This window comes from Jaculus jaculus, chromosome 9, assembly GCF_020740685.1.
Source record: "Jaculus jaculus isolate mJacJac1 chromosome 9, mJacJac1.mat.Y.cur, whole genome shotgun sequence".
NCBI classification, from domain to species: domain Eukaryota; kingdom Metazoa; phylum Chordata; class Mammalia; order Rodentia; family Dipodidae; genus Jaculus; species Jaculus jaculus.
The window spans coordinates 100,489,899-100,517,108 of record NC_059110.1 but is presented as its reverse complement, the minus strand read 5'-3'; the positions used below and the strand labels follow the sequence as shown (position 1 = coordinate 100,517,108).

Here is a 27,210-nt window from a genome sequence, read left to right as displayed (position 1 = left end):
AATCATTCACACACAGGCACCCAGCAATGTCTGGTGGCCTGAGATGATCCCAACTGTTGGAACAGGAGATATATCTCAGGAATCAAATGAGGCAGGTAGCTGTCTCCCATGACATAATTGCTTTTCTACTTGTATGAGCTTTGCTGTTGCAAGGGCCTTGTTGCAGTTACCTGCTCAGTGCCGGAACCAAACCCCCGAGCAGAAGCAGCTTATGAGAGGAAAGGGAGTATTTTGGCTTATAGTTTCTTGGTTTTTCAAGGTAGGGTCTCACTCTAGCCCAGGCTGACCTGGAATTCACCATGTAGTCGCAGGGTGGCCTCGAACTCACAGCGATTGATCCTCCTACTTCTGCCTCCAGAGTGCTGGGATTAAAGGTGTGTGCCATCATACTTGACTTTGGTTTACAGGTTCAAGAGGAAGCTCCTTCTTGGCAGGGAAAGCATGGTGGAGCAGGCAGATGGGCATGGCATTCTTGTCAGGGCAGCAGAGTGAACTAACTCTGGCCACCCAGTAGAGCTGGACTGACAAACCTCAAGGTCCACCCCCAGTGACACATCCTCTCCAGTAAGGCTCCACCTCCCAAAGGCCCTACCTGCTGGGGACCAGGTAGGAGGCTTCATTACAAACACTTGAGACTTTGGGCTATTTTACCTACTTTAGCCTGCCAGAAGGAGTGGTTTTTAATTTTTTTTTTCGAGGTAGGGTGTCACTTTAGCTCAGACTGACCTGGAATTTTCTATGAAGTCTCTGGATGGCCTCAAACTCACGGTGATCCTTCTACCTCTGCCTCCCGAGTGCTGGGATTACAGGCGTGAGCCACCACGCCCAACAGAAGGAGATTTTCAAATTCCAGTTCCAAGCTACTATTGGAAGAGTGACGGGAAGGGTCTCCTGGAAATGGCTGCCACACCCACTGAACAAAAGACACAGATTTAAGACTGTGAAGGCTGGGGGTGTGACTGGGGGTGAGAGTGCTTGCTGCACAGGGCCTTGGGTAAGGGTGATAAAGGAAAAATGAAGAAGGGGCTGGGGATGCCGCTCAGCTGGTAGTGTTTGCCCAGCATGCACCAAGTCCTGGGTTTGCAGTGTGGTGAAACAAAGTCACCAAAGTGTTGTGAAGAAGTGACAGCGGAGTAGTGTTCAACACTAAGTGAGACATCTCTATCACCCTCTCCAAGGCTCAGGGACCATTTCGGACTAGGTGGCAGAAAGAATGCAAGAGCCAAAGGAAGGGGAGGAGTGCTCTGCCACACACAAAGTGGCCATGGTTCATGACCCACAGCGGCTGATGCTACCTACACAATAGGAGGGGAAAAAGCATGACATTAAAATAGAAAAGAGACTACCAAAAGAAGAAAGGATTCAGTGGAGGGAGGTTTTGAGAAGAGGAAAACAGAGGATTGTGAGAGGGGATTATGATCATGGTATAATGTCTATATGTATGGAAGTTGTCAATATCAAATGTAAAAATGGGCTGGAGAGATAGCTCAGCAGTTAAGGCACTTGCCTGCAAAGCCAAAGGTCTCAGGGTCCATTCCCCAGTACCCATGTAAAGCCAGGAGTACAAGTTTGTGCAAGTGTCTGGAGTTCATTTGCAGTGGTTAGAGAACCTGGTGCATGCATTCTCTCTATATATGCCTTCTAAATAAATAAATAAATAAATAAATAAATAAATAAATAAATGTATTTAAAAAGTCCTGGGTTCAATTCCTAACATTGAGTAAATGAGGTGTGGCTGTGCACATCTCTAATCCTAATCCCAGCACTTGGGAGATAGAACCAAGAGAATCATTAGTTCAAGGTAATTTTCAGCTACACAGTGAGTTTGAGACCATCTTGGGAAACATGATACCCTGTCTCAAAGAAACAATGGAAAACAGCTGAGTGTGGTGGTGCACACCTTTAATCTTAGCCATCAGGCAGGCAGATAGGAGGATTGTCAAAGAGTTCAAGACCACCTTGAGACTACATAGCGAATTCCAGGTCAGCCTGGGCTAGAGCAAGACCCTACCTCAAAAAACCAAAAAAATAGAAAAGATGGGACAAAGGAGTGGGAATTACGTGTTTATGATTTTATTATTTTTTTAAAAAATATTTTATTTATTTGAGAGAGAAAGAGAACAGGCACATCAGAACCTCTAGCCACTGCAAGCAAACTTCAGACACATGTGCCACCTCGTGCATCTGGCTTACATCAGTGCTGGGGAATCGAACCTGGGTCCTTAGGCTTCACAGGCAAGCACCTAAACAGCTAAGCCATTCCTTTAGCCCCTGTTTATGATTTTCGATAAGAGTCCAGGGAGGGCTTCACTGAGATATCTGAAAGACTACTTATTTGCAGAAGATTTTAGACAGAGGGAATACCAAGTGCAAAGACCCTGACTGGGTTATAACCTGACCCAGCTTCCCCCTCCAGCCCCACCCCAGAACCATCCAGAATTAACCCCTTCTGTGGTTGACCCCTATCCTATCACTCTCTCCTCTCACAATCTTCCAGTTCACCAGAAACTGCTTTTTGTTTTTTAAAATTTTCCCTGTCTGAACTTCTAGTAAGAATATTCCCTCAGCCCCTTTTGCTGCATGCATTTCAAAAGGCTAGCACCGCTGGGTGTGGTGGCTCATGCCTTTAGTACAAGCAGAGGTAAGAGGATCATTTTGAGTTCAAGGTCACCTTGAGACTACATAGTGAATTCCAGGTCAGCCTGGATTAGAGCAAGACCCTACCTCGGAAAACAAAGCAACAACAAAAAGACTAGCACCTTTTCTTTCTTTTAGGTCTATTTGTCCACTTAAGTGTGTGTGTGTGTGTGTGTGTGTGTGTGTGTGTTTTGGCTTTTCGAGGTAGGGTCTCGCTATGGCCCAGGATGACCTGGAATTCACTATATAATCTCAGGGTGGCTTCGAACTCATGCTGATCCTCCTACCTCTGACTCCTGAGTGCTGGGATTAAAGGCATGCACCACCAACAACACGATCTTTTTTCTGTACTTTGTCTAAACAAATGCTCATTTAAAGAACCCTTGTCACCTGTAATGCCAGCTTTGGGGAAGTGGAGGATCACATCACGGTCATCCTCGGCTACACAGTCACTTTGAGGCCAGCCTGAACTGTATGAGACTATCTCAGTAGAAAAAACAAAGTGCCTATGTCCTGAGGATTAGAACAGGGCTGTCAGCCGAACCCTACCCCGTCCAATAGTCTGAAGAGGGTTTATTTTCCCAGGTTCTCGGTGGAGGTTGTGACTCGTGGTTCCAAACCTCAAACCCATTTAGAGGAAAGTTATTTCACTTCGACACCACCAAGTTGCAAAAATCAGGCAAGCAAGTTGCATTCGAGCGGTGCCGGGTACCACCTCTATACACATCGCTTTAAGATTATATTCATGGCGGGGGAAAGGGGGGTACTGGAGAGATGCCTTAGTGGTTAAGGCGTTTGCGTGCAAAGCCAAAGGATCCCGGTTTGATTTTCCAGGACCCACGTAAACCAGGCAGATCGTTTGCAGTGGCTGGATGCCCTGGCACGCCCATCCTCTCTCTCTGAAATAAATAAATAATTAATTTTTAAAAAAAGATTATATTTAAGGTCACCCAATGATGCAGTTCAATGTTACTACGGTTTGATCAAAAAGCCCGGAGGCACGCTGTGCTCGGCCTCTCCAGTCTTTTCTAGGGGGAAATCTTATCTCTCCAGCGCGAAGCAGAGCCCAGCCTCTCCGCGGCGGACCGCTCAGGGCGGAAAATGATCTCGTGGGCGCGCGCGAGGATGCTGGAGAAGAGCATCCAGGGAACCTCCGCCTGGGCGAGCTCAGCATCCAGGCACGGCCGAGATTACAGCTGCTCTCGCGAGAGCCACGGGCCGGGCCGGCCGGCCGGCGCGGCGGCGGGAGGGTAGCGGAGCCCTGCAGACCGCGCCCCCTCCGGCGCAGCTGGGGGCAGGCGCGCGCAGTCCGGGACGGGAGCGGCTGGCAGCGCGCACGCGCGGTGAGTGTGGGTGTGCGTGTGTGCGGAGGGGGGGGAGGGACGCGGGGGGCCTGAGGGCGAGGGGCGGGGCTTTGCGTCGCGCCGCGGGCACGTCGTTGCGCGTCCTCAGTATTTAATGTCTCTGTGTTCGCCCGGCCGGGGCGAGCACGTGGGGGAGCGGCCGGGCAGCGTGTCGCTGCGGGGCTTGGGCCTCGGGGCGAGGCGAGGGCTCGCGGGCGGGTGGGCGGGCGCGCTGGCGGCCCCGGGACTCTGCACCTCCACGGTCACCGAGAAGCTGGTAAGTGTGGCCTCCGGGGAAGGGGGGGGTGGTGGCGGGCGGAGTGGGGGACGACGACGGCGAAGACGCCTGGCCCCGGGACTGCTGCTGGGCCCCGACGGAGAGTTTCTGGGGGTGACCGGGGGAGGGGGTTGGATCTGGGGTGCAGGTGCACGGGACGATGCGCGCGCCAGGTACCCCGGGGTGGGGACAGCGGCCCGGGACGCGGAGGGCGCCCGCCCGCTGACCCGCTGTCAGGCTGTCGGGGGTCGTGGGCCGCGGTCACCTGCGCGCCCCCCTTTCCTTGGTCCTTTCCCCCGCCCGCTGTCCATCAGCTCCCGGGCTCGTCCTGACAGATCGCGGGCGCTTGGCTGGGGGCGGGGGAGAGCTTTGCTTTGACAAACGTCGTCCCCACCCCACTCCCCTTCCCCAAGCACGTCTGCGGCCTCTGGGGTGAGGACGAGGGCGCGACGACCCGGGAGACCCTCCCTCGGGCGGCTCAACTTTCCCCGGAGCGCACACACCCGCCGGGGAGGCGATCCTGAGCGCGTCCCACCCAAGGTCGCCCAGCTTCGCTCGCGTTTACTTTTCAAAGGTCGTGTGTACCCAGTCTGAGCCCGGGGAGGCGTCGGCTGGGCGGGTTGTGGGGCAAGGGCGAGGTGCCCAGGATCCCCGAAATCCGTTGGTTAGATGGCCAGGATCCCTGAAATCCTTTGGGGGATGGGGAGGGACGCTGTGTCCCACATGCTGAAGGATTGGAGTTCCGTTTGGTCGCTTCCCGAGCCTCACCTAACTTCTTGGTCCCCTGTTTTTGGTTTTGCTCTGGGTTGGCACGCAGGCAAACTCGGGCAGGGTAGCCCATTCCCTGGAGTTCATTGCGGCGCACGAGTCAGCGGTCCGAGCGCGAGGAAGGGCTGGGAGACAGGTTGTGAGCCCCAAATGCGTTTGTAGTGGAGGGCGCCTAAGAACCGAGTTAGGGTCGGGAGGTCAAGGGCTTGGGTGTCTGGAAGGGACATTGGTGTTTGTATCCTCTTCAGCATGCCCCGAGAGGTGAGGACCTCCAGCTTCGTGAGCCCCCGCTGACTTTCCGCCTAGGGGAGCAGGGCATCACGCGTTGCACTCCGCCCGTCCCACTCACCCCTTCCCCCAGGCTTGTGATCTGGAGGGATTGCTCTGGGCTCCTAGGTAAAAATGCTCTTGGGGAGGCCTTAGGGTCTGCTTTCTGATTTCAACTACCACGTAGTCTAGGTTCTGGGTTTTCACTGTTTCCTTTCTTAGATAAACATCAGGGGGGTGGAACGATGCTCCTGGTAGTGGGTTGGATGTGCAGAAGCGACTCTGGTCATCTGGGAAGCATCCGGGACCGTTCTTTCCCAGGAAATGCTTAGGGCGACTGGCTTCTTTCTACCTCTGGGCTGCGGTTAACACAAAGCCGGTGGACTTCGCTCCAGGTGCTACTGGAGGCCTCTCAAACCCACTAGGGTAGGGTGTATGTGCAGAGCAATTAGTGAGGCTAAACTGCCGATCTTTCCCCTACTCTACCGATGGGCCTGGTGCTCAGTGTTTAAATTTAACTCCTGCAATGAAATCTGGATTGATGGATCTGATACAACCTTGTTCGTTGGTGTGGTATCTGACTTCCTCTACCCTCCCTGTTGGCAATTACTGATGATGGAACACCATTCACAGAAAGCTCTTTCCTCCTGCAAATCGATAACTTTACATGCTTGTCTTTCCCAAATTACGACCTGTGGTTTTTTCTTTTTTAAATTTTTGTTTTAGGGCCCCCCAATCCCACTCTTAAAGGTACAGAGCGTCTTTGAAATGAAGAAGCCTGCATGACTTGTTCATTTACCGGCTTCCTCTTGGAATTCAAGTGGTTCACCTGCTGATTATTTACGACTCCTTCCCAGCACTGGTGAACTAGTGAAGTTACGTTTTGTGAGCTTTTGGACTTGGGTTATGCCTTTCTTCTTTCACCCCTAACTCGTTTTGTAGGTTCTGGGCAGTAACTCCTGGGTGTAGTCTTGTGAAATATGGCCTTGGGTTAGAAGAGATCCTCTGTATCCTACAGGTATGCAAATCACAAAAGCTTTCGCTTAGTGTCTGAATTCAGTAGGCTCTGTTGTCCTGTGAGGTGCTTTGTGCTGGTAACTCCATCAATATTTTAAAGCAGTTTGTCTTGCTACATGGTAACCCAGACTGTTCTTGGGTTTGGAACTCAGGCTGATCCTACACGCAATTTGTGGAGGAAGGAGGTTCTCACCTCCAGGGTTTTCCCTTTCTCACCCTAAGTGTGGGTGGAGGTCATATCTGTGAGCCTTGGCACTGTGCTTGTACATGCTGTGTGCTCAAGTGGCATGTTCTCCCCCTCCCCCCAGGAGTCCCTGTGAGCTTAAGTTTGGCTCAGGCACTTGAGTGATTGGAATTTTATTAAAAGCACCCCTCTGACCTAGTAATTTGATTGGAAGGAAAAGGAAGATAAATTGGTTTCCCCACGCTTTGCCACCTAGCCTCCTGGGTCAGCCTGTCTTGATCAGGCTGGCATTGTAGGTCACTGAAGAGCAGGCAGCCTGGAGCTCCCATGCCTGGAGAGCTGCCCGGTTTCCCCAGCCGCTCCATTCCAATCTTCCTTGTGGCTTTACCATGACTGGGTTTCTCTGCAGTAGTCTTTTCCTGTTTGGGTGAAATTTATTTCAGGTATGGGTTAAAATGTTTGAGTAAGTCATTCCAGTGTTATAGGGAGGAGCTGGGTTCTGTGGGCCCCTTGACCCCCTGAGATCACCTCCTACTGTTTGACAGTTGCTGAGCTTCACAGTGGAGTGTGAGTCCTGAAGCTGCTTCCTGGGCGGGTTCTGGTTCCTCCTCCTGCAGTAGTAGCTCACACAGGTGCCACTTAATGAATGCTTAATGTCACGTATTCATTGTGTGCAGCCCCCTCACTGAAGGAACCTGCTGGCCCTGGCGCCTCTTTTTCTAATTATTTTTAAAAATTTTTTATTTATGTATTTGAGAGCAACAGACACAGAGAGAAAGACAGATAGAGGGAGAGAGACAATGGGCGTGCCAGGGCTTCCAGCCTCTGCAAACGAACTCCAGACTCATGCGCCCCCTTGTGCATCTGGCTAACGTGGGACCTGGGGAACCGAGCCTCGAACCGGGGTCCTTAGGCTTCACAGGCAAGCGCTTAACCGTGAAGCCATCTCTCCAGCTCTGGCGCCTCTTTTTAAACCTGGGCAGGGAGAAGCTGGGTCCATGAGCGGGTTGGAGTAGGACAAGGGGCTGGCTGAAGAAGTAGCTCCTGGGATGTGGGAACTAAGAAAGAGACTCGACTGCTCTTGTGCTAGCTGAGCTGATCCTTTAACCCTCACACCTCTGCACAGGCCCTTCTGGGTTGTGTGAGTGTCTGAGACCAAAACACAAACTGAGGGGTAGAGAATCTGACAAGTGTGGGTTTGGGCTAGATCCCCTGAGAGACATTTACGAGAAGATCCAAGGAATATTTGTAATTCCTTGGGCTTTTCTCCTAATCTTTTGCTGCTGTTTGAGTTTTGCAGTGAAGGACTGTGCATTGTCAGCCAGCATCCGAGGGCTAGTGTTCTGGTAATAAGTGACTTTCGCTGAACATGGTGCCACACATCTGTAATTTCAGTATTCAGGAGGCAGGAGAATTGCCTGGAGAAGTTACAGGCCAGCCTGGTCTATACAGCAAGTTCCAGGCTAGCCAGCATCATATAGTGAGATCATCTTCCCTAGCCTTTACTCCCCAAAAAGTAGGTTTCAAGTATTCTTAGTATCCTTAACTTTTTTCAAACTCTTTGATTAAAAAAAAAGGTTATTATTTGAGCAAGAGTCAGAGAGACAAGACAGAGAGAATAGGCACTCCAGTGCCTCTGACCACCACAGACAAACTCCACACACATGTGCCACCTTGTGCACCTGGCTGTGGTGGGTACTGGGGAGTCTAACCTGGTCCTTAGGCTTCACAGGCAAGCGCCTTAACTGGCAAGCCATCTCTCCAGCCCTATTCTTTCATGTTTTGAGACAAGGTTTTGCTCTGTAGCCCAGGCCAGCCTCGAACTCACAACCCACATGCTTCAGCCTCTCAAGTGCTGGGATTACAGGCTTGTACCATTATGCCCGGTTAGCACTGGGATTACAGGTTTGTACCACTATGCCCAGTTAGTGTTGGGATTACAGGTTTATACCACTATGACTGGATCTCTCCTTAACTTCCTTTTTCTTCCAACCCAATTGGTGGTGATGGTTTCATTCTGTCCAGGTCTTTGTCATCTAGGAGTTTCTGCTGTTCATCTCTGTAGTTTACAGCCATCGCCAGTAAACATTCTGTTCTCTGTGCTGTAATACTGGCTGGTCGTGCTCAGTAGTCATGTGTCACCAAGGCCCATTGGCACTGGTAACAAAGCAGGGCTGCTGGGTGAGGTCTAGAAGTGAAAGTGTGCAGAGCTCAGGACAGATGAGGATTGTTCTGAAGTTGGGCTTAGTCTACAAAAGCCCACTCTTGAGCCAGGCCTTTTGGCCATCCAGGATAACAGTTTTTTTTTCATTTGGTAAGGAAAGGTTTGCTGGCTGTAGTGGTGCACACCTTAATCCCAGCACTCAGGAGGCAGAGGTAAGAGGATCACTGTGAGTTCGAGGCCAGCCTGAGACTACATAGTGAATTCCAGGTCAGCCTGGGCTAGAGTGAGATCCTACCTCAAAAAAACAAACCATCAAGAGAAAAAAAAAAACAAAAACAAACCTTAGGGAAAGGTTTGGAAGGCATTGGGATAATGCTCTCTGGAGCTTTGGAGTTAGGGCAAGGGACCTGAAGCAATGTGTTGAGATTACCATCTTGACCATTGCAAGTCAAGAACATAGTCATATTATAGAAAGTTCTCTTGTACATTGTGGGTCTAGAATATTCTTTTTCCAACTCTAGAAGCTTAATTGCCTCAACTTGCAAATCTCTATAAAGCATTACATGTTTGGATGTAGTTTTCCAACAGCTTTGGTGACAATCTATATGAGATGGTTTAGTGTTTAAAGGCACTTGCTTGTAAACCCTGTCTGCTTGGCTTTAGTTCTGCAGTACCCATGTAAAGCCAGATGCACAAAGTGGCTCATCTGGAGTTCTTTTAAAGTGGCAAGAGACCCTGGCACACCAATTTCTCTTATCTCTTTCTATCTCTCACAAATAAATAACAATGATTTTCTTTTCATTTTGGTTTTTTCTAGGTAGGGTCTCATTCTAGCCCAAGCTGACCTGGAACTCACTCTGTAGTCCCAGGCTGGCCTCGAACTGACAGAAATCCTTCCTCTGCCTCCTGAGTCCTGGGATTAAAGCTATGCATCACCATGCCTGGCTCAAAAATTTTGAGGGCTCAGTGGTTAAGGCATTTGTTTGCAGAGCCTAATAACCTGGTGTGGTAGGTAGCTTCAGGTCACTGAGATGGACCTCCAGAACCAGGCACAGTTATAGAAGAAGGTATTTGTTGATGAGAAGGGAGGTTACATAATGACCGAAGAAGCTGCCCCCCTTTCAAAAGCTCAAGCAGAAAGAGGAAAAAAGCCACAAGCCAAAACCCAACAGCCACACCACACAGCGCAGTTCAGGAACTCCAGGCAGAACTCAGACGCTTGGCCTATCTTTAGACTGGAATTCCAAATCACCATCACATGTTAAGGTTGGACCCTAAGATCCACACACTGACACCTCCTCCATACAAAATTTTTTTTTAATTATTTATTTATTTATTTGAGAGTGACAGACACAGAGAGAAAGACAGATAGAGGGAGAGAGAGAGAATGGGCGCGCCAGGGCTTCCAGCCTCTGCAAATGAACTCCAGACGCGTGCGCCCCCTTGTGCATCTGGCTAATGTGAGACCTGGGGAACTGAGCCTCGAACCGGGGTCCTTAGGCTTCACAGGCAAGCGCTTAACCGCTAAGCCATCTCTCCAGCCCGTCCATACAAAATTTTAAGGAAATCTGGAATGTATTGGGGGCCATACATTGACTCAAGTTTGATTCTCCAGTACCCACATAAAGCCTGACTCACAAGTTGGTGCACACATCTGGATTTTTTTTGCTGTAGCTGGAGGCCCTGGTGCATCCCATTCTCTCTGTTTTTCTTCTCTCTTTTCTCTTTTTCCTTTTTCTGGTTTTTCAAGGTAAGATTTCACTGTAGCCCAGGTTGACCTGGAATTCACTATGCAGTATCAGGCTGGCCTTGAACTCACAGAAATTCTTCTACCTCTGCCTCCTGAGTGTTGGGATTAATGGAGTGTGCCACCATGCCTGGCTGTCTTTCTTCTTTCTATCTCACTCTGCTTGAAAATAAATAAATCAATAAAAACATATATTTAATTTTATTTATTTTTAGTTTTTTGAGGTAGGGTCTCATTCTAGCTCAGGCTGACCTGAAATTCACTGTGTAGTCTTAGGGTGGCCTAGAACTCAAGGCCATCTTCCTACCTCTTCCTCCCAAGTCCTGGAATTAAAGGCGTGTGCCATGACTCCCAGAAATAAAAAATATTTTAAGAAGGGCTGGAGAGATGGCTTAGCGGTTAAGGCGCTTGCATGCAAAGCATAAGGACTCAGGTTCAATTTCCCAGAATCCACGTAAGCCAGATGCATATGGTGTGTGGATCATGCCCTTTCTCTCCGTCCCCATGCACACATAAATAAATAAATGAAAAATATTATAATTTTTTGATAAATTATTTCTTTTCATGTTATGAATATGAGGCAAGTTCTGAAGCTGTGCATAGTGGCACAAATCTTTAGTCCCAGCACTTGAGAGCCTGAGGTAGGATGATTGATATAAATCCAAGACCAGTCTGGGCTACAGCACCAGGTCAGCCTGGAAAAAAAAAATAGCTAGGCATGGCGGCGCATGCCTTTAATCCCAGTCCTCTGGAACAGAGGTGGTAGGAGGATCGCAGTGAGTTCAAGGCCAGCCTGAGACTACATAGTGAATTCCAGGTCAGCCTGGGCTAGAGCAAGACCCTAATTCCCCTATTTCAAAGAAAGGAAGAAAAAAAAAAGGGAAGAATAAGCAAGTTCTGTTATGCACTTGGGAAGGGAGTGGTCAATTATAAATTAACCTGAGAGATGAATTTAATGAGAGGCCGGAGGACATGAGCATGAGCGTGACACGTAGAACCCGATGTTAATCCGTTACGTAGCCACTGTGGCTTGAGAGCCTGATCCTTACTTCACAGGTCCTTCCTGGATCCCCAAGACTGTCCTCACTGTCCTTGGTCTTCAAATGTCATATGTAGCCAGACCTCATGTCTTCCTACTGGAACCTGGCATTTCCATTGTGTTTCCTGTGGTCTATTTTTTTGGGGGGGGGGAATTTATTTGACGCTTCCATATCCAGGGGAAGTTCCATAATGGTGAAAGAAGTCGGGCCACTTTCACAGGTCCACGAAGAGAGAATAACCAACATCAATACAAGCAAGCCCACTCCAGGAACCCCACCCCAGCAGAGCTCAAGCACTCTGCATACCTTTTGATTGGAAATTCCAGATCCACCCACAGACGCATCTTAGGTAGGGCTGGATCCTAGAATCCTGTTTGTTTGTTTTATACAAATAATGTTTTTTTAATTTAATTTTAAAAAAATTTTTGGTTTTTCAAGGTAGGGTCTCACTCTAGTTCAGGCTGACCTAGAATTCACTATGTAGTCTCAGGGTGGCTTCGAACTCATGGTGATCCTGCCTCTGCCTCCAGAGTGCTAGGATTAAAGGCATGCGGCACCATGCCTGGCACAAATACCTTTATTTTTGTCTTTGTCGATACATGCTGGTATACTTGGTAAGTTAAGGTTTGTGCCCAAGTCCAGTAGAGACAAGGTTACAAATGGTCTGTAAGAAATATTCACATAGAAGCATGATATGTTTAACGTCCTTTCTTAAAACATAAGCGCGTTCCAGACAAATGAGGGTTGATAGTGTTCAAAGGCTCCAGAGCCTTCCGCAGTACTGAGGTGTAATAATTGACAAGAGGAGTCCCAGATGCAAGCTTCTTTTCGGTCAGTCCTCGCTGAATTTTCATTTGCTTTTCAGGGGACCCGTTAGTGCTCACCGTCTGTTGGACGTTCTTTGTAGTCTTCTCAGATTTCACAGTTTCTGGTACAGGCGCTGGTGCTTGTTTTGTCTGATCCATTGGGATAGGCTCTTCTCCAGACTTGATGCTGCACAGATTTGGATGGAAATTTTTGTCGAAGGTCTACAAGTAAGGCACATACATGCTGTCTCTGGAGAACAGATTGGGTTAGGTTTGGCCGCATCTTGCCCTTCGTGATCTTTGAAGTGCCACCAGTGTCTTTTGCAAGGATGGTATCAAGTGTAGCACATAGCTTCCCCAAAAGCTGATTGAATGCCATGTAAGCATCCTGAGTTTATAACTGATCCCAAGTCTGCTGCCTGATAGATCACGCCAGCCATGCTGTAGTAATCAGCCATTTTGATAACTTGAGCTGGGGACTGCCATTCTTGGTTTCAAGCGATGAAAAGAATGGGTTCTTGAGTATGCAAAAGGGTGCATTCAACTCCAGCCATCGGATTCAAGTGTTCTAATGTTAGCCTGTACATTTTGACTATTTCATTATTACATGTCCTGTTATAAAAGGGGTTACTTCTTTCTGAAAAGTAATTCAGGACACTATCACTGTTCAAAATAGGGACCCAAGAGAGTCCCGGCAGATAATCCTGGATATCCACCGCCGCCATAACACCAGAAGTGCTTACAGATTCTCTTTCTGGTGCGCTGTCTTGCAGACTATTAAAAAATAATAAAAAATAGATATTTATTTATTTCAGAGAGAGAGAGAGAGAGAGATAAAGAAAGAGATAAAAAGCAATAGAGAGGGAATGGGCACTCCAGGGCCTCTGTCACTGCAGACAAACTCCAGATGCATCGTGCCTCATTGAGCTGCCATGCCTGGCTGTGCTTTTGTTTTAATCATACTATTTGTATATTCTCAGCTCTTCCTAAGTACCTCTCCTTCAAAACTGAGGGCCACCCTGGCCTGGTGGTGCATGTCTTTAATCGTAGCACTTGGGAAGCAGAGGTAGGAGGATTGCCATGAGTTCAAGGCCACCCTGAGACTACATAGTGAATTCCAGGTCAGACTGGACCAGAGTGAGACCCTACCTTGAAAAAACAACCAACCACCAAACAACCAAACAAACAAACAAAAAAAAACCCTGAGGCCCGAGGAGGAGGAGGAAGGGTAGGGTGATTCCAGGACTCCAAGAAGACTGGAAGACTGGGCTGGCTTTGGACCTCACTGGAGCTATCTTCTAAATGCCGCCTCCCTTATTTACCGCTCCATTATTACTACCCCTCATCCAGAAAGTCAAAGTGGGTTATTAAGAGATTAAATGTTTATCCCAAAATCCTAAGTGTTTCTCATTTAAACCTCCTTACAACCCTATGGAGCTATTCTTGTCCAATTTTATAGGAATCCTCTTCTTGAACCCTTTACAAAGCCTCTTTATTATTGGGGAATACATCTTTGAAATGCACAAGGAATGACTACATAAAAAAGGTAGCTGTGACCCAGGGCCTAAGGAACCACCCTGAAGACTGAACAGGTAGCAACAGACAGCCTTGAAGTCATTCATTCCCTGGCTAATAATAACATTGCCTGTCAGACCTCACATGAAGGTCATGAGACCATCCCCTGGCCCTCAACAGGCTGTCACTCAAGAATAGCCTCTTAACTGGTTGGAGGAGGCAGCAAGATTGGTTCAAGACAGCCCCAGACTTCTCTCAAGCTTTGATGTGCTTTTGTGAGGACCAGGGGTGACACCCCTCTCTGGAGCAGCTCTGACTGCTGTACACCCCCCTCCTGTTGCTCCAACAGACAAAGGACAGGAGTGACTCCCACTTCTCAGCTGCCTTGGAGGGAGACCAGCAGTTGTGTGTGCTCTGAGAGAAAAGGCCGTGCTGAGAATAACCTCTTGGCTTTGTCCTTTGGCCTTGGTATGGCCCACTCCACCTAACTTGTGTCTATTTTTATCAGGTGGCATCCTTCAGGAGAGCCAAGTGCATGTGGATACAGTGTTCAGGAGAGGGCCTGCGGCTGCCCCCCACTGCGGCCTAATCTGGAGGGCTGAGAATAAAGCCACCCTTAGAAACTGCTGTCGCTGTGGAGGACTGACACTGGAAAGGTCTCTGGGACTGCCTTTTCTATTCTGGTTCTCAGGCAGGGGCCCAGGCTGGGGAGTGAGCTGGGGAGACAGGTAGGTGCTGTCCTGGGGAATGAGGAACCATTGTTGCCCCAGTAGCTGATTTCTCAGGAAACCACAGAAACCCCCATTTCGTGACGTTGCTCATAGCTAGGGGGTAGCCACTAAACAGACACTGACTGGCTTAAACAAAATACAGAAACTGAAAAAGGCAAAGTTTTGGCTCCCAGTTGGACATTATTTTTCTGGGCTAAGGGTCAAACCCAGATCCCCACAGTGCTAGGATGTACCACTGAGCTGCACCCCCCCCAGTGGAAATTTTTTTTTTTTTTTGAGGTAGGGTCTCACTCTAGCCCAGGCTGACCTGGAATTCACTCTGTATTCTCAGGGTGGCCTCGAACTCACAGCACTCCTCCAACCTCTGCCTCCAGAGTGCTGGGATTAAAGGCATGTGCAACCAATGCCTGGCTCAGTGGGAATTTTTTGTTGGGAGGAAGCCATCAAAGGCAGAAGGGGGTTGGAAAAAGAGTTTGACAAACAAGTTTATCTTTTCCTCATCCTGTTCCCCCTTCACCCTCCCTCCTCCCCTCTGACTTGGAGCTGCCAACTCCAGCCCATCTATGTTTCTGATTAAGAAAGCTTCAAGCCATATAAGGCCCTCTGGGGCCTATGGTTTATGTTGGCTGGAGAGCATGGTTGTTTTTGCAAAGTTTGATTCAAAGAAGCAACAAGGGCTGTGTGTGTGTGTGTGTGTGTGTGTGTGTGTGTGTGTGCGCGTGCACATACACGAGTGTACCTGCCTCCAGGGGCCACAGTACCTGATTGAGACAGATCCGTTTGAGGGGTGAGGCTGAGTGCATGGGCTCAGCAGTGGCTGTCTGTGCTTCCACAGTGGCTATGGGACCTCCTGACATGCCTGTCCGGCTCCTACTCATGAGCATCTTGGTTCTTAAGTATATTCTGGAGACAGAATCTGAATAGCCCTTCAGCTCTTCAGACCAATCAGTTCCTCTGGAAGACTACGCCCCTCAGTTCCTGTGGGCCCCGTGCTACAAGAGCTGCTTCTGTAGGTGGGTGGTGCCCCGCCAGCCAGTCCCCTGGCAGCAGTGCTCTGATGTTCGGACCCCAGCTTGGTCTCCCAACAAGCCAGTCTTGTTCCTGCCTGAGGACGTTGGCATGTGTTCTCTTCCTGGAACTTCTCCCCGTTCCCCGCCTGCTGAGTCCTGGCATGGCTCCTCGCTGCCGGCTCTGCGTCTGGTACGTCGGAGGGGTATTCCCTCGTCCTTCTGCCCGGAGCTTCGCCTCCTAGCCTTCCTCATCTAAACCACAGTGCCGGGCAAAGTCCAAGGGATGGTTTCCCAGCTCCCTGAGCCTCTCCCCACACGGGACTGTAGTTGATTCATTCTATGCAAAGGGTGCCTTGGACCAAGAGCAGGTGCTGTGACGCTGCAGGGGTATGGCATTGAAGCAGCTAGTCTTCTCTGCATTGTCTTATCGCCTGAAATTTGAGTCCCCTGAGTCTCCACGCCTTCCTCCATCTTTGCTTCCTGAGAGTTCTTTCCTTTGTATCCTTAAAGGAACCCGGCTCACAGTTGGTACTGATATCGTTACTAAATGACGTCCTCGGGGGTCCTACTACCTCTTGCTGCCTATCCCTCAGGGTGGGAAACTGCTGCCCTGGTCCCCAAAACGTCTGTGAGTGAGCGTGCTCTCTTTCTAATCATCTCAGCTGTTAGGTCAGCAGGCCAGATTAGAGGTAGCTGCCCCATCCGTTAGGACAAAAGCAAGCATTACAGGTTTGCGTGGACACGCTCCAACACTAACTCACGCTTACTGTGGCTGACAAGAACAGCTGCCTGGTACAGAGCATGCGTTACTTTATTTGTAGTTTAAGTCTGAAGTGGGGTGTGGTGGCACACACCTGTAGTCCCAACACTTGGTGGCTGAAGTAGGAGGATCATGAATTTGAGGCCAGCTTGGACTACACAGTCAGAACCAGTCTCAAAAAACAAAACAAAACAAAATAAAAAACAGCTAAAAGATTAATTTAGGCACTGGGGACTGAACCCAAGTCATAGCAAACTCTCTACCAAGGAGCTACATAGCCATATCCCCAGCCAGGTTTTGAGTTTTTAGAAAACTTTTATTTGTGAGAGAGAGAAAGAGCACACCAGGGCCTTCAGCCACTGCAAATGAACTTGACGCATGCAACACTTTGTGTCTTGCTTTACATAGGTACTGTGGAGTCAACCCAGGTAGTTAGGCTCCAAATGAACTCCAGATGCATGCACTACTTAGTGCATCTGGCTTTATGTGGGTACTGGGGAATTGAGCCTGGGTTGTTAGGCTTTGCAGGCCACTGCCTTAACCACTGAGCCATCTCTCTAGCCGTGTTTCCTTTTTTTTTTTTTTTTTTTGACAGCTTCCATAATTGTAAGCAATATCCCATGGTAATTCCCTCCCCTCACTCCACTTTCCCCTTTGAAACTCCACTCTTCATTATATCCCCTCCCCCTCTCAATCAGTCTTTTATTTTGATTTCAGGATCTTTCCCTCCCTATTATGATGGTCTTGTGTAGGTAGTATCAGGCACTGTAAGGTCATGGATATCCAGGCCATTTTGTGTTTGGAGGAGCACGTTGTAAGGAGTCCTACCCTTCCTTTGGCTCTTACATTCTTTCCACCACCTCCTCCACAATGGACCCCGAGACTTGGAAGGTGTGATAAGAGATATTTCAGTGCTGAGCTCTCCTCTGTCACTTCTCAGCACCATGATGCCTTCTGAGTCATTCCAAGGTCACTGCCATTTGAAAAGAGAAGCTTCTCTACCACTGTTTTCTTTTGATTTTTTTATTTAGTTTTCTTTATGTTTAGATGGTAACTGGCACTCAAAATCTCTGGCTTCTGAGTACATCATCATGCTTAGTCCTATTTTTCTTTTCTTTTTTGTTTTATTTTTGTTTATTTATCTTTTGGGTTTTTCAGGGTAGGGTCTCATTCTAGCCCAGGCTGACCTGACCTGGAATTCACTATGTAGTCTCACAGTGGCCTTGATCTCACAGTTATGCTCCTACCTCTATCTCCCAAGTGCCAGCTACCTTTATTTTTTTAAAAATATTATTTATTTATTTGAGAGAGGGAGAGAATGGGTACACCAGGGCTTGTAGCCACTACAAACAAACTCCAGATGCATCACCATGTGGCTACTGGGGAATCAAACCTGGGTCCTTAAGCTTCACAGACAAGCACCTTAACTGCCAAGCCATCTCTTCAATCTTCCTTTCCTTTTTTTTTTTTTTTAATTTTTTTTTGTTTATTTTCATTTATTTGAGAGAGAGAGAGAGAGGGGTGGGGGAGAATGGGCATGTCAGGGCCTCCAGCCACTGCAAATGAACTCCAGATGCGTGCACCCCCTTGTGCATCTGGCTAACGTGGGTCCTGAGGAATTGAGCCTTGAACTGGGGTCTTTAGGCTTCATAGGCAAGTGCTTAACCGCTAAGCCATCTCTCCAGCACCCTTTCCTTTAAAAAAAAAAATGTTATTTTTATTTATTTAATAGAGAAAGAGGGAAGCGGGGAGAGGGAGGGAGGGAGGGAAAGAGAGAGAGAGAGAATGAGAGAGAGAATAGGCACCCAGGGCTTCCAGCTATTGCAAACAAACTCCAGACATGTGCACCCCCTGTGCATCTGGCTAACATGGGTTCTGGGGAATTGAACCTGGGTCCTTTGGCTTCACAGGCAAATGCCTTAACCACTAAGCCATCCCTTCAGCTTTTTTTTTTTTTTTTAAGAGCGACAGAGATTTGGTGTGCAGGGGCCTCAGCCATTGCAATCGAACTACAGATGCTTGTGCCACCTAGTGGGCACGTGTGACCTTGTGCTTGCCTCGCCTTTGTGTGTCTGGCTTACATGGGATCTGGAGAGTTGAACATGGATCCTTAGGCTTTGCAGGGAAGCGCCTTAACTGCTAAACCATGTCTCCAGCCCTCCTTTTCCTTTTCTTTCTCCTTTTTCCTTTTTCTGTATCTCTCTAGCTTTCTGCTGCTTTTCTGAGTCTGCTGTAGGCGTCATGTCATTGGTGGAAAGTGCCTGTCAATGTGATTAAACATATTATTAGGCCTCTTAGTTCCTTAGTTTGGTGATGCTTTTGGGATGGGTCCCTGTCTACTAGCTTTGCTTCCCTGTCCTCCTGGGAAACTCCACTTCTATTACTGTGTTTTGTTTAGGAGGGGGGTGCTTTGAGGTAGGGTCTTTACTCTAGCTCAGGCTGACCTGGAATTCACTATGTAGTCTCAGACTGGCCTCAATTTTTTTTTTTTTTTTTTTGGTTTATGTAAAAAAAAAATTTAACTTTATTATTTATTTGAGAGAGGGGGGAGGGGAGGGAGGGAGGGAGAGAGGGGGAGAGAGGGAGGGAGAGATGGTCAGGCAGGCAGAGAGAGGGAGAGAGGATGGACATTCCAGGGCCTCCAGCCAACTGCAAATGAATTCCAGATGCATGCTCCCCCTTGTGCATCTGGCTTATGTGGGTCCTGGGGAGTTGAACCTAGGTCCTTTGGCTTTGCAGGCAAGTGCCTTAACCACTAAGCAATCTCTCCAGTCCTTTTTTGGTTTATTTGAGATAGGGTCTCACTCTAGCCCAGGCTGACCTAGAATTCAGTCTGTAGTCTCAGCGTGGCCTTGAACTCATGGTGATCCTCCTACCTCTGCCTCCCAAGTGCTGGGATTAAAGGTGCTCACTACCACACCCAGCTTGCTGTCTTTTTAAAATTATTTTTTATTGACAATTCCATAATTAAAGATAATAAACTATGGTAATTCCTCCCCTCCCCCCACTTTCCCCTTCACAACTCCACTCGCCTTCATAGCCCCTCCCCCTCTCAATCAGTTTCTCTCTCATTTTGATGTCATCTTTTCTTCCTATTATGAAAGTCTTGTGTAGGTAGTGTCAGACACTGTGAGGTCATGCATATCCAGTTATTTTGTGTCTGGAAGAGTGCATTGTAAGGAGTCTTACTCTTCTGGCTCTTACATTCTTTCTGTCACCTCTTCTTCCATGGACCCTGAGCCTTGGAAGGTGTGATAGAGATATTTTGCTGGTTTTTTTTTTTTTTTTTTTGAGATAGGGTTTCACTCTAGCTCAGTCTGGAATTCACTCTGTAGTCTCAGGTGGCCTTGAACTCACCGTGATATTCCTACCTCTGCCTCCTGAGTGCTGTGCTTAAAGGCTTTATGCCACCATGCCTGGCTTTTTTTCTTGAGGCAAGCCCAATAGACCTTTTTGTTTTGGTTTGGTTTTTCAAGGTAGGGTCTCACTCTAGCCCAGGCTGACCTGGAATTCACTCTGTAGTCTCAGGGTGGCCTTGAACTCACGGCGATCCTCCTACCTCTGCCTCCCAAGTGCTGGGATTAAAGGCGTGCGTCACCACGCCCAGCTCAGACCTTATTTTTAATGTGAGGGAGCAAGAGTGAGAGAGAGATTTGGTGTGCCAGGGCCTCCAGCCACTGCAGTCGCATTTCAGATGCGTGCGCAGCCTCATTGCACGTGTGACCTTGCACTCTTGGGTCACTTTGTGCACCTGCCTTAAGTGGGGCCTGGAGAGCCAAATGTGAGTCCTTAGGCTTAGCAGGCCTTAACTGCTAAGCCATCTCCAGCCCTGTTATCTTTTTTTTAATTTAATTTAATTTTTTAATCTTTTTACAATTTTTATTAACATTTTCCTTGATTATAAAAAATATCCCATGGTAATATCCTCCCCCTCCCCACTTTCCCCTTTGAAATTCCATTCTCCATCATATTACCTCCCCATCACAATCATTCTACTTACATATATACAATACCAACCTATTAAGTACCCTCTTCCCTTCCTTTCTCTTCCCTTTATGTCTCCTTTTCAACTTACTGGCCTCTGCTACTAAGTATTTTCATTCTCATGCAGAAGCCCTGTCATCTGTAGCTAGGATCCACATATGAGGGAGAACATGTGGCGCTTGGCTTTCTGGGCCTGTTATCTTTTTTAAACAACCTCCATACCATGATCAGATCATAATCCCCTTCCACCATCCACCTTTGATTACCCTCCACCAAATCCCTTCTTTCTAGCTAGTCCCTGGTCTGTTTTCTGTTTTATATTTTTTTTTCCACGAGGGAGAGGAAGAGGAGAAAGAGAACTGGCGGTCAGGACCTGTAGCCACTGCACTCAGCTGCAGACACATGCGCCATGTGTGCGTGCGTTATCCTGTGCCTTTGCCTTAGACGCAGACTGGAGAGCTGAACCTAGGTTCTTAGGCTTTGCAGACAAGTGGCTTAACTGTGAGGCCATCTCTGCAGCCCTTATTCTGTCTTTTAAATATAATTTTTTTTTGTTGGGTGTGGTGGTGCACACCTTTAATCCCAGCCCTTGAGAGGCAGAGGTAGGAGGATTGCTATGAGTTTGAGGCCACCTGAGACTACACAGTAAATTCCAGGTCAGCCTGAGCTAGAGTGAGAGCCTACCTTGAAAAACAAAACAAAAATAAATAAATAAATAAAATAATTTTTAAAAATTTATTTGCATGGGGAGGTAAGACAGAGAGAATGGATGCACCAGAGCCTCTAGCCTCTGCAAATGAACTCCAGATTCATGTGCCACTTTGTGCATCTGGCTTTATGTAGGTACTGGGGAATTGAACTTCGGTTGTTAGGTTTTGTACACAAGTGCCATAACTGCTGAGCCACTTCACCAGTACCCTGTTCTATTTTGATGCCATCATTTTTTTTTTTTTTTTCAAGGTAGAGTCTCACTCGAGCCCAGGCAGACCTAGAATTCACTCTGTAGTCTCAGGCTGGCCTCCAACTCTGCCTCCTGAGTGCTGGGATTAAATGCGTGTGCCACCACGCCTGGCTGTGTGTCGTCATTTTTAAAAGTATTTTATTTATTTGAGAGGGGATTAAAAATAGAGAGAATGGGCATGCCAGAGCTTCTAGCCACTGTAAATGAACTCTAGATGCATGTGCCACTCTGTTGGTACTGAGGAATTGAATCTGGGTCCTTACATTTCACATACAAGTATGTTAACCACTAAGCCATCTCTCCAGCCCATGTCATCATTTTCCCCCATCCTATTATGCAGGAGTTGTGCAGGTAGTGACAGCTATGTGAAGTCACAAATGCAATGGGCACTTTGTATCTGGAAGACAGTATTCCAAAGCACTCCTTCCCATCTTTTGTCTCTTACATTCTGCCACCCCTTCTGCAATGGTTCCTGAGCCTTGGAGACTATGATAGAGATATCTTGTTTTTAGTGCTGAACACTCCAGTGTCACATCTTCTCAGAACTTTGTTGAATTTTGAGTCTCCCCAGTGGTCACTGCCATCTGAAAAGAAGCCTCTCACCAAAAATGAGAGTAGCATTAATAAATGGGCATAAACATAAGTAATTAGAGGCACATGCTATCTTTTTCAGTTTTTGTGTTTTTGTTTTTAACACAGGGACTCTAACTTGTGATCTTCCTGGTTTAGCCTCCAGAGTATTGTGATTACAGGTATGTGCTAACATACCTGGCTTTTACCTCCTCTTGTCAGATCACTGCTCATTCTGTGGGGCGGTCCGGAACATCTATGTGGTTGGGCAGGAACTCTGTGTACCTTGGAAGACATTGCTGCATCTCCTTTGGCACTGTCCTCTAGAGCCTGACAGAATCCATGGGTAAAACCGAGCCATCAAAAGAGCCTGAGGTAAAGGGCGAAGGGGACGGGGAAATCCTCAAGGTTTTCTAAAAGACGCTGGCCGGGGTGCAGACAGTCTCCCCGTCCCGGGAGAGGAGCGGGCTGGGCCTGCACGGGGTCTGTCAGCCGTGGAGAGGGGTTGATGCTCTGATCCTGTGTGTCTCCCTTTGTTGCCCTGTTGTTTTCCAAACTGGCAGTTAATGCGACTGCTGACTGAGTTGGCAGGGAAGACACGCCACGCCTAGAGGTGGGTTGGGCTTCTAGTCTTCTTACCTGCAGCTCTAGGTTCTAGACGTCAGGATCTTTGTGATTTTTTTTTTTGGGGGGGGGGCTGCTAAAGAAGTTTTGCTGAGTGGATCCTCTACCCAGATGTTGGGTTAAGCCTCTGCCTTCCTGCAGTGAATCAGGCAAAGGAAATTCTACATGAGCCTGGCGTGTGGGGCACTCAAGAGGCCGGGGCAGCAGCATTGCTCTTGGTTTGAGGCCAGCCTGGGACTACAGTGAGTTCCAGGTCAGTGTGGACTAGAGTCACACCTCTCCTGGGGTGGGGATTCTCCACAGCGTCCTGACAACTGGCCCCCACCTATAGGTGAAGGGCACTAGCTGCCCAGAGGGGCTGCACTGGCTGGCCTACTGCCCTGTGTGGGCATCACAATAGACGGTGGGGGCGTGGCCCTGTATGCCAGGCCCCCCAGCCCATTGTGAGCTAACACAGAATCTTGAGGGTACCCTCACTAGGTACAGCTTGCTCAGACCCCCAAGGATGAAGGGAACGCTGAGGCTGGGCTGAGAGCACCATACCCGAGGCATGGCTCCATCACTGTGATTCCTGGGCCACACTATGCTGCTGTGGGAGAGTGGCCCAGGTTCACCCTCGCCCCCAGCCTTGGTGGCACAGCTGCCCTCTGCCAGCAAGGTAGGTACTGACCTCACAGCCTTAGGCAGGCCCTCTGGTATCTCGGGGTCTTTTGAGAACACCCTCTGGAAGCGTGCTGTTCAGGAGGTAGTCACCAGCTGCATGTGGCTGTTAGACTTTCAGTTCCTCAGTCACATTTGTCTTCTTCAAGTGCTCAGTAACCCCCTGTGGCTACCAGTGTTGGACAGCAGTCCGCACATTACCTCTGATGACCTGCCCCACGTTGACCATGCTGCCACTGCCTTGACCATAAAGGTCAAGACTTCTGTTATCTAACCCTCCACCAGCTCTTTCCTCAGCTCCTGAGACTCCCTTACGCTCTGCTCTGGGGCTTGCTGCCCCTCCTGTCCCTAAAGGCATTAGAACCATAATTCATGTCGTGTCTCCCTCCTCTCTCATTGCAACCTATGGAAATCCTGGCCCTCCTTGAGAGAGCCTTCCTGGACTCTGCCGATTTTTGGGCTTGGCTGCTTGTGGTGCTAGGGTGTGTGTGAGACAGTGAGAGATGGAGTCTCCCGCCTGGATCGTTTGCACTGGAGCTGCTGCGTACTAGCCACACACATACGTTTGGATGTGAGCTGTGACCTGATGAGGGGTGGATGCTAACCTTCGAGGCGCTCACAGCTGGCAGGAACTGAGTGTGCTTTCCGCTTGTCCTCCCAGAAGCTGAGGGAGGGCCTGCTGCTGCCCTCCATGCTGGGCCCCCATGGTGCTGGCTGGGCGTTCAGTTCCCATTCCCTGCCTGCAGCGAGGGTGATGGTAGAGAGGACCCTTAAAGGGGAAGAGCATTTATCAAGAGCTTGCTGTGCTGAACTCTGGAGATGGAGTGGTCAGGCCAGGCCTTTGTGGTGCTGACTACTCAGATAACAGGAGGAATGTTCAAGTTTCAGTCAAGAGAATGTGTAGGTCTATTCAGAACACAACATGGATGTGGTTCTACTGACCAGGCCCAAACTCAGACTCAATTGGGCTCTTGGCTCCAAAGCCATTGTTTTTATGATCAAATTTCCTGTCAATTACACATAGCTCTTTTTTACAGAAACTGAAGCCAAATGGGCTTAGTCACTGGGACCAACACTTTCTGTATCATTCCCAGGGATTGTTTTCTTGTTAGGCTGCAGAACACTGGTCTGTTAGCTGGCTTGGGAGTGAGACCATTACTTTTCTTTCCAAAGGCAGTTTTAAGAAGTCACAGGTACCTCTTTGGAAAAAGAAGAGATCCTTTTAGAACCTGGAGTGAGCAGATGAATGCAAAGCCCTGTGGCTGTAGCACGTGCCTGCCTTCAGCTTTGTGTGACTGCCTGGCCACAAGCCAGTGCATGTCTATTCCTGGGCAAATGGACCTGCTAAAAATAAGCAGGCAGCCATTTAATTCCAACAGATTCAAAATAGCTGAGTGTCCTCCTCCCAACCCTAGGACAGGGCTCCACAGCACCCTTGTGGAAGGGTTTTCCCTGGTTGCAAGCAGCATGCCTCCAGGGAGAAGATGTCCCTGGGACAGTCCCCAGTTAGCTTGTGGGGGCTTTTGGGACCTACACTCTTCAGTCTGCTACATCTTGGGAGGTTCATATTTAAACAAAATACACAGGACAAAGATAGCAGCTCATAAGATCTGTCAGCAAAATAAGGTAGCAGGAAGCTTCCTGGGGCTGAAGTGTACACACACATTCCCCCCCCCCCCCCTCTCTGTGTGTGTGTGTGTGTGTGTGTGTGTGTGTGTGTGTGTGTGTGTCCTGGCAGACTGTTCAGGAAAAGGTTGGTATGTCCTCAGCCACCTCTTTTAGGCCTGTCAGAACATGTAGACTAGGGACAATGACTTCTTAATAATTCCTAAGAAGTCCATTTGAATGATCTGAGACTGGCTCTGGGTGAGGGGTGGCTGTTTTCTGGACTGATGGGAAGTTGGGAAGAGTGACCAGTTGCCTCTGGGAGCCTCCTATGGTTGCCTCCTTGCCATAGGTGTCTTTAGCAAGACCCCACAAGTCTTGGTAAATTGTGGCCAAGGCTTCTGGGCAGGCAGCTGCTGATCTGATCCCAGGGGCTCCTGTCTCTAATCCCACTGCTCCAAGAGCAAGACACAAATAAACCCTGTCTTCTACTCTCTCTGGGGAACTCGGACCCTGGTTCCTTTCTGGAAGCAGTCATAGGGAGAATGGCTTTGTCCTAAGCCACTCACACTTAGGATTTCTTGCTCATGTCAACAGACTTTCTAATATCAGCTACTGCATTAGGTACTAAAACAGTCATACTGTCCATAGCCTTGGTCACGCAGACTTGGCAGCCCAGCCGTGATGTTAGTCCACATGCCAGATGAAGCGAGTCATTCTCCTCATCAGTGACAGCATCTCACTTCTCACGTATGTGACCCTCAAGGCTGCGGTGCCGGGTCAAGCAAGCCAAAGTTCCTTCACATACACCACCACTGTCAGTATCTGGATTATTCTCAATAATAACATCTGGTTGCTAATATTTCACCACCACGATTTTTAAAGTGGGCTGGTATCTTCTGAGCTGCTCCTCGCATGCCCAGCTGCCGAGGGCCACGCAGGAGGCGCAGGAGCCCAGCAGGGTCAATGGCTGGCGGCAAGTGAGCAACGTAGGGGCGACTCTGCCTTGTCTTGAGTATACCTTTCTGCCTCTTTCCCCTTCAAAGTTGTCTTTACTTTTTTTCCCCCCAAGGTAGGGTCTTGCTCTAGTCCAGGCTGACATAGAATTCACGATATAGTCTCAGGCTGGCCTTGAACTCACAGTGATCCTCCTACTTCAGCCTGGGATTAAAGGTGTCTGCCGCCACCAGCTGGTGCTTATTCTTTTTTTTTTAAAATTTTTTATTTATTTATTTGAGAGCGACAGACACAGAGAGAAAGACAGATAGAGAGAGAGAGAATGAGAATGGGCGAGCCAGGGCTTCCAGCCTCTGCAAACGAACTCCAGACGCGTGCGCCCCCTTGTGCATCTGGCTAACGTGGGACCTGGGGAACCGAGCCTCGAACTGGGGTCCTTAGGCTTCACAGGCAAGCGCTTAACCGCTAAGCCATCTCTCCAGCCCTGGTGCTCATTCTTGTATCGCAGAGATTCTGATTTAATTAACTTGCATGCTACGTTGGCCTTGGTCCTTTAAGAGTTTCCTCAGCAGCTGTGCATAGTGGCTCATACCTATAATTCCTACCATATGGGAGGCTGAGACAAGAGGATTGAGAGTTCAAGGCCAGTCTGGGGTGCCAACAAAGTTTAAGCTTCTCCAGTGACATTAATGTGGATCCAAGTATCCACTATTGCATAGTTCTCCCTGTATTAGAAGTCCCCAGTGATTTGCTGAAAAACTATTATAAGCTGGGCATGGGGCACACACCTTTGATTTCAGCACTTGCGAGGCAGAAGTAGGATCGCCATGAGCTTGAAGCCATCCTGAGACTACATAGTGAAATCCAGGTCAGCCTGGGCTAGAGTGAGACCCTACCTCAAAAAACAAACACAAAACAAAACAACCCAAAAACTATTATAACTAATAAATGAGTTCACAAGATTGTAGTATACACACTCAGTCGATGGGCAGAAACCTTCTCTTTTCCCTGTTAGATGTCTGAGTTTTCTAGTTTTCTACGAGGTCTCTAGCTTTTTTCCTTTATAGTATTTTCTCCATGTCAGTACACGAGTTCAACTTTCTCTAGCACCAGAATGTCCATGGGCTCCACAGTGCATTTAGTTTCTCTGAAAAGTTACTTCCAATTTTGTTTTGAGCGGTAACCCTGGTGAGCATTCTAAAGGACCTCAGCCTATACACGGGGGGGGGGGGGGGGGGGGGGGGAGTGTTTAGATCATAGGATATGCTAATTAGGTTTTAACAGCTATTCCTAAAGGTCTCCAAAAAGGTTGTATGAATCTCTCCTTTTCTACTGGTCATAGTACTACATACCTTCAATCCCAGCTCTGCAGAGGCTGAAGACATGTTACTATGAGCTCATGGCTAGTCAGGGGCTCCTGAGTTCCAGGTTACAGTGGGTCAAACAAAAAATAATTTCCCTTTACTTGGCTCATATTGGGCATGCATGGTCCCCATAGATTTACTAACTGATGAGTTAGCGTTTAATGTGGGCTAGAAGCTGGGTTTCTACTTCTCAGTTGTATTGCCATGAATTATTTTAAG

The 27,210-nt window shown here is 48.5% G+C and overlaps 1 protein-coding gene and 1 pseudogene across 3 annotated transcripts in view; one reads left to right on the top strand and one right to left on the bottom strand.

The window, feature by feature from the left end:
- Positions 1–4,085: 4,085 nt before the first annotated feature.
- Positions 4,086–12,975, bottom strand: LOC101600598 (annotated as a pseudogene).
- Positions 4,204–27,210, top strand: part of Akap1 (A-kinase anchoring protein 1) — a 38,287-nt gene continuing 15,280 nt past the window's right edge. For 2 of the 3 annotated variants that reach the window (XM_004669976.2, XM_045158798.1), the window contains exon 1: positions 22,043–22,156. The gene's annotated coding sequence lies outside the window, so the exon portion shown is untranslated. Of the gene's footprint in view, positions 4,258–22,042; positions 22,157–27,210 lie in introns of those variants that run through there. The other variant, XM_045158799.1, reaches the window with a different exon arrangement.